We start from the raw sequence: 8,057 nt of genomic DNA on the forward strand, positions 1-8,057 counted from the left end.
GGTAACAAATACGACCCGTTTCTTAATTCTTTTACGTACATGTACTTTCCCCTATTTTTATCCTTGACTGACTCTGACCGAGATTCTCCTTTACAGAGAATGAGGGTTGATGGCGAAGGTGTTGACAAGAATGGTGGTGATGCTAGTGTTAAAGGTAGTGAATATCCAGATACTCATAGTACTTTGTCAGAGTTATTGAAGGGAAAGACAGGTACCCATTATGATGTTATTTCTATTGTTGAAGGTGATAAATGTGTTAAAGCTGATGGTGGTTGTTAGAGCATTTCTCAGTGAAACTCGCATGTGTTGCTATCTCAAGCATGTTTGTCAAGTTTAGTTGTCAAAACTATATGTCTTGATTTCTAGACTACTTATAACTAAGTCTCGGTTTAGGACAGTTTAGTGTAGTTGAGCTCCAGACTCCATGGCGATCATCTTACGAAGACGAAGAACTACTCAAGGAACCAGTGGAACTTCATCCGACTAAAAGGTATGTGGAGACTTGAACTTATCTATCACTCAAAAGTCTATCTGCTCTATCTCATACTCTTGAGACAAAGTCGTATAAGTATGATAGTTTTCATACATACACATTTGTTATTTCGAGCCGAGTTTACTCGCCTATATTTTTCTCGAAATATGTGTTGGGAAGATTTAGCTTAACCACTTTTCATCTTAACCCGTGACGAAAGTCATGATGACGTTTCAATCTTGAAAATAGATTTGATGACGATAGTTGTGAATAACGATTGTTATAACATTATAGAAGAATGTTTTAATGATTGAAATGTAGAGTTGAGATTACGTAACCAACTATGGATATAAGCATATATAGTGTGTTCGCACATTAGTGTATAAATTCATGGGCTGGAAACCAAGTGTGTGCATATGTGTACATACGATATTGGTGAAGGAGACAGGTTGAGTACGCGTACCAGCGGAAGTTTTCGAACCGAAAATTTCTGCTGAGTTTGTAAGTTTGCAAACTGTTAAACCAGTCGCCTTAGGTACGCATACCCGTACGCCTACCCACAGAAGTTTTCGACCGAAAATTTCTGCTGAGTTTTTAAACTCAAATTAGGTAGCTATGGTACACGTACCCGTACGCGTACCTGAGCTGGTTATATTTCTCAAATCGGAAGATCATGAACTTAAACAATAAATCAATAAGGAATGCAATTTTTGCAAACCGTGGCTATATTTTTCATGAATTGATTCAAATGAATCAAACCGATTTTGTTTCAATTGTGTCTATTCATAAAGACCTAAGCAATTGAACAACTCTTCAACTAGTTCTTATGAGTCATTTGAACTAGTTATGTGAAGAAGATGAATATGGTTAATATGAAAGTGCTCATATGGATAACCATCGGTTAACTATTTGTGAACCAACTAAGTGTACACGTTTAGGTACGGTTACTCAAACGTAAATGAAATATATCTCATTTGTGTGTGACAAGCTATGTTTCGATCTAACGGTTGAAAGATATTAGCTTGGTTAAATCAGGTTTTTCATCTAACGGTGAATATTGAATGCTTTGTTACCAAGGTAACTTGGACTGCAAACCCTGATTTGAAAACTATATAAAGGAGACATCTAGCAACTGGAAAAACTAATACCCATACCTCATGTGTGATACTAATTGGTTTTGCTAGAGTCGATTCTCTTTTAACCTTAGGTTTTTTCTCGAGACCCTGTAGGTTAACGACTGAAAGACTTCATTGGGATTGTGAAGCCAGACGAAACTACTTCTCTTGTAGTTGAGCGATCCGATCTTGCCATTTCTATCATACGAGTTCAATTGAATAATTGACTTGAGATTTATATCTCCGATAGGGCAAGATAAAAAGAAATCACAAACATCTTCGTCTCATCGTTTGTGATTCCGCAATATCTAGTTTCGCTACCATACGATTTAGATTATTGTGAGGTGATTGATAATTCTAGGCTGTTCTTCGGGAATATAAGTCTGGGTTATCAATTGGTTTATGTTCACCTTGATTTTATCGAAAGACGGAACAAAACTCTTAGGTTTATCTGTGGAAGACAGATTTATCTATCATCGTAGACTTTTCTGTGTGATACAGATTTGTATATTAAAGTCTTCGACTTTTGGTCGTAGCAACTCTTGGTTGTGGGTGAGATCAGCTAAGGGAATCAAGTGCGTAGTATCCTGCTGGGATCAGAGACGTAAGGAGCGCAACTGCACCTTGAATCAGTGTGAGATTGATTAGGGTTGAACTACAATCCAGACCGAAGTTAGTTTGTAGTAGCCTAGTGTCTGTAGCGGCTTAATACAGTATGATGTTCAATCTGGACTAGGTCCCGGGGTTTTTCTGCATTTGCGGTGTATTCGTTAACAAAATTTCTAGTGTCTGTGTTATTTTTATTCCGCATTATATTTTGTTATATAATTGAAATATCAAAGGTTGTGCGTTAATATTAATCAATTAGAATATCCAACCTTTGGTTGTTGATTTAAATTGATTGACAATTGGATATTGGTCTTTGGTACCATCCAAGTTTCTCTAGTATTTGATAAAGACTCGCAGATTTCCATTTGCTTGAGTAAAGATCAAATCGAGAGATTGAGATATTAACTCTTTGATATACTTTTATCTAGATTGAGTTTGACTGTATAGTTGATTCTCTAGAAAGTATATTGGAGTTAGTCTATACAGATTGATAATCGAAATATTGGGTGAGGTTGTTAGACCCCCACTTTTTCAATTGGTATCAGAGCAGGGAAACACATTAAAGACCTTATAAGTCTGTGTTTGTAGCGATCTGATTATGGACGAGTTTATCTCTAATAACGTAACAGTTCATAAATTACCAGATGATTTTCAAAGCTTGGGTTCACCTGAGAGAACCGTCACATCTAGGTCAGTATCTAAACATTCTCTTAATGTAGAATATGTTGAAGTCTAAGAAACACGCATATAAGAACAGTTGGATGAACTTTCTGATGAAGGTGATTCAGATATTGATAGAGATGTGTAGATGGGGAAAAATGATTTGCTGGTTTTTAAGGAATTGAGGAGACGATCGTATGGAGGAGACTCCTCGAACCGAGCGAAATGTTAAACCTCACACAGATGCACCGCTGCAAAGGGGGTTCTTTAGATTCGAGAGATCAATCTGTAGTACTCCGGCCTAAATCAAGACAATGACCGTTCCAGAGTAAATTCGGCACAAGAGAGGATGGGATGATCTGTAGGAGGGAACCTGGGAAATGTGTGGAATCAATGGTAATCAAAGATTGTGGGTGTGTGAATTCTGAATATGATAAGCTCTGAATGATTGAAATTGGTCAATTGAGAGTAGTTGCTCAATTGATGAGTTGATGATCTCGTGTTTTCGATGAGACGTGAGATTGATGATACTGTTGATGCCGATGATTCAATCATGATTCAGAGACTTATTTATATTGCTGGAATTTTAGACACCATGACCCCATGAAGTGTGACATTTGATGGAATCAAGGAGTGGGGAAGTGGAGATCGTGTTTGAAACCAGTTGCTCAACGTGTGGAGACTTGGTCGATTTTCCACCCACTACCTCGTGAATTCCTTCAACTGATTGCACGACTTGCTCACGTTCCATCGTGTGTTTGAATACACGTGTCGTAGACCGCCAGACCAAAACCCTAAGTGATATCCCTCCAAAGTGACACGATTGACGTCTCGTGGTATGTTAGTCAATTGATGACTTCGTGGTTTGATGGGACGATGAGTCCATGTAGTTGCTGAGTTGAACATGATGTTCTGAAACTCATGAGTTGAACATGTCATGAGACGGAGGTATAGTTCTTACGATGAAGTGAGCAAGTATTGCTCATTCGATGGATCGTTGAATATTGATTGTTGAAACAATATTCCTTGGTTTGAGCAAATATTCATCATCTGAGCAAGTGTTGCTCATGTGATGAATTGTTGAATATTTGATCATCTGAGCATTGTTGCTCATTTGATGGATTATTGGCAGCGTACCAAAAATATTAATTAGAATACTGGTCGTTGAACAGAGCACAATTAAAAAAATTAATGACCATGAGGTCGTCATAAAATTATTAAGGTTGGAATCTGGAATGATGATCCTTGGATTCAGAAACCCTAATTTGATCAATTGATGATCAATTCATGGTTCGTCAGAATTTTAACCATGGGACGAAGGAGGGAGAAACTACATGGGACCATGGATCAACCATGTAGTGTCCATATGCCAACGTGAGCAAATACAAAGAACTCCTGAATAGTTGACGATTTGTTGGTGAAAGATTGATCAAATGCTGGTTTAATCATTTATTCGAAAACGCTCGTCTGAGCCTTAGGTGAGAAAACCTAATTAATATTGACGGAGTGAGAGACCGACCATGGGGTCATGAAACCGGCTCTGGGTAGTCACGTGACCTCCTGATGATCACTTCATGAAAATCCAAAGTGTTTGGAAGAGTCTTGGACCTAATACGTGCAATTGTACAAATTAAGTCAAAATTGTGAAACTTGATGGGACCGGCTTCTGTAATCCAAAGAGCCAATCTTGGTCGGTCAAGATAGCGTGCTCGTGTCCCCAAGGCGTCCGCGTCTCATTCCTGAGAATTTTGATATTTTCTGGCGTGCAACTGAGCATCCATTCGAGAAACTATACCAAAATTAGGGTTTCAACGAAACGGAGGAAAACACCATGAGATGATGGAAAATAATTATAAAATAAGGGATAAGGAGGCGTGGGACCACCGAGGCCAATGCGCCCGGTCGTGGCCACGGTCCCGTGGTGCCTTTTCCTTAATTTTATAATATTTTGATGATTTTATGAAAAATTCATGAATTTTGAGAAATTTGATGAATTTAGGGAGTTTCCATGAATTGAAGGAGTTTTCATGAGTTCAGGGAAACAAAAATATTAAAATAATAACAAAAAGGGCGTGTGGGACCGTGGAAGCGCGGTCGGCCGGCTAGGGCCCGGTCCCACGAGTTTCCCTAATTTTTATGTATTTTTAATGTATTTTTCCATGATTTGAAGGGATTTTCCTAATTTGAGAGAAATACCATGAAATCAAGGAGTTTCATGGGATGAAGGAAATCCTAAAAATAATAATAATAAAATACATGGGCGTGTGGGACCGGCTGAGGCATGGCCGGCCGGCTGGGGCCCGGTCCCACGTCTTTCCTAATTTTATATTATCATTTTTTATGTATTTTGAAAATACCATGATTTGAAGGAATATTCATGAAATCAGGGAAATAATAATAATAATAAAATAATGAGGAACCGTGAGGTGTGGGGCCGGCTGGGACCAAGGCATGGCCCGTTGGCCAACGGTCTCGCCCCACACTTCTTTCCTTAATTTTATATTATTTTTTACGAATTTATGAAAATACCATGAAACCGAGGAGTTTCCTCGAGACGAAGGAGATTTGATAAAATGAGAGAATTTTCATCAAATCATGGAAAATAATAAAAATGCATTAAAATATAAAACTGGCGTGGGATTGACCACGACACGTCGGTCTGTCGTGTGTCCGTGCTCCCAGCACCCTGGTCAATATTTTTAATTATTTATTATTTTCTTCCCTATTTTGCATAGGTTCATCGTTTCGCTGTATTTTGAAATACTCGTTCGTGCGGTGACTGTTAGTGTATCGTCGTTGAGTACACTTTCACTATTTAGATTGGGGCTTACTTAGAGGTAGCTCAGATGCCCGGTTGTTGAATATTTATTACTAATTGTGGAATTCAGTGGAGAATAATTCATAAAACTGAGTAATAAGATGTTTATTATTAATTCATAGGATCAGCTGAGGATTCGACTACGAATTTAGAATAATAAAGTGAGCATTACCATTCCATGGGATCGTAGATTCGACCATAGAATCAGAGTAATTAAGTTTTATCTATTACCATTTATGAGACCAGTTGTGGATTCGATCACGAAATCGGAGTAATGAGATAATATAGTTATTGCCATTCTATGAGATCAAGCCATGGATTCGATCATAGAATCAGAACAATTGTTTATTGCTATTCCATGGGACCAGTTATGGATTCGACCATGGAATAGGAGCAATTGTTATTGCCATTCCATGGGACCAGTCGTGGATTCGACCATGGAATAGGAGCAATAATAGATTATTCTGGGAATTCAGTAGTGAATGTCACGGCAAAATTAATCTTAATTAGGAATAGTTAACTTTGTGGCTCTATACTAGCAGAGCAAGCTGTCTAGGAGCTTTAATTATCCCGATATGAGCTTGTCGGTAAATCATATCCTTTATATAGTCAGGATAAACTCATTATTTGTTCCTGAAGACGTTATCGCTCTATACTAGCAGAGCAAGCTGTCTAGGAGCCGTCCATCTCGTGATACTATATAGAAATAATCACTGAAAGTGTTCAGTGTTCATGAGATATGTCATTGTCCAGTCGTGAGACTACATATCTACATGTACTCCGAGAGAAAGTACTCTCCGTTGAGAATTCGATGAGAGACCCGTGTCTCAATACTCACGTCTGATTGCTGGATCAGAGCTTCGTATAATTATGAGTTCACGATTTTAGCCCTTGTCGAAAATCCACCATCTACATTAAGTCCCCTGCTTACTGAGGAAAGCGGTGTTCCTCTGTCAGCATTAAATGGTGATTTTCCGGCCATAAATAACAATACCAGTAATTGAACTTAGTCGTAAGTTGAGACGTACCGGATTTAGAGAGCATGAGCAGACCACGACTTGATGAAGGATTCAATGTCATGATTGGAGTGTCGTTTGGTGAGCATAAATTGGTGTTGAACCGCTGGTTTGGACGACGGAACCTTGGTCGTTTAGGATTTGCGGGCCGTGCCCAATAAGGAAATCCTTGTGAAATTAGGTTTTGGAAATAAAATTTGGTATAAAAGGAATTAATCTTTTTTTTATTTTTTTTTATTTCTCCTTCACACACACACGGCCAGCACCTTCATCACCTCTCCATCACCTTGATGTCAGCAGCGAGTGGAGGAAAAAAATTGCCGGAGCTTCGCCGCCGTCCGACCGCCGCCGGCCAAATTCCGGCCGACTCGCCCAGGTGTGTGTTTTTTTTTGTTGATGTCCATGAGTATCATGGGTTGTTCATGCTTTCATCATGATGAAGTTATATACATGTGTGTATATTAGTGTGAGTTTTATGAAAAACCCTCGTTTTTGAAAACGTATGTTCGTTCGATCGTTAGTTTTTAAAACTAACTATAATCCCTGATTTAGGAGAGACTTTTTTTTAGTATATGAACCTAGGTCCAGTGATAAAACTTAGTGTATGATCTTTCATGTGTGCCACAGTTTTATCATAAAAGGAGTAAATTTTCACGAAATCGAAATAATCCTTCGTTTTAAAGACAAATTACGACGACTCGAAGGAAAATTCATATGATGAACTTGTGTCCAGTGATAAATTTTTCTTATGAGCTTTCATGTAAATACAAAACTTTATCATATGTATGAGATGTGAGATTTCACAATATTTTGAAATAAACCTTCGTTTTAAATACAAATAATGACGATACGAAGGAAAATAGCTTTTTTTTTTATATGCAGCCGTGACATATATTGTGCAAAATATGATGGTATATTTTATTTGCATGAATTTGTTTTCATTAGATAAAAATCCTTGAGAATTTATGTATGCAAGTTGCATTAATTGCTGTTTTTTGAAAAAAATCAAAACGTGTGTTTTCAGGAACCTTCGAAGATAGACAATATATTTATGATGAAATATTTTATTGCTATAAACTTCATAGGTCAGTTGTGTGAATGCTCACATTGTGAAAATTGTGTCCATGATTTCATGAAAAATCAGTTTCGGAGATTAAATAAAGTTTCGTTCGTTTTTGCAGTTATCGAAGAGACTAACGATTTTTGAGGTGTTAACTCTGACGGCATAACTACTACCATTAGTAGAATTGTAAAGAGGTAAGAGTTCAGAGTAACCTTTTTTGCTTGTATTTCCTTGATTTATATCTGGACGGCATACTGAAGTAGAATTTTCAGCTACTCAGCAAAGATGACCAATTCCCAAGCTG

Source organism: Papaver somniferum, unplaced genomic scaffold, assembly GCF_003573695.1.
Source record: "Papaver somniferum cultivar HN1 unplaced genomic scaffold, ASM357369v1 unplaced-scaffold_35, whole genome shotgun sequence".
NCBI classification, from domain to species: Eukaryota; Viridiplantae; Streptophyta; class Magnoliopsida; order Ranunculales; family Papaveraceae; genus Papaver; species Papaver somniferum.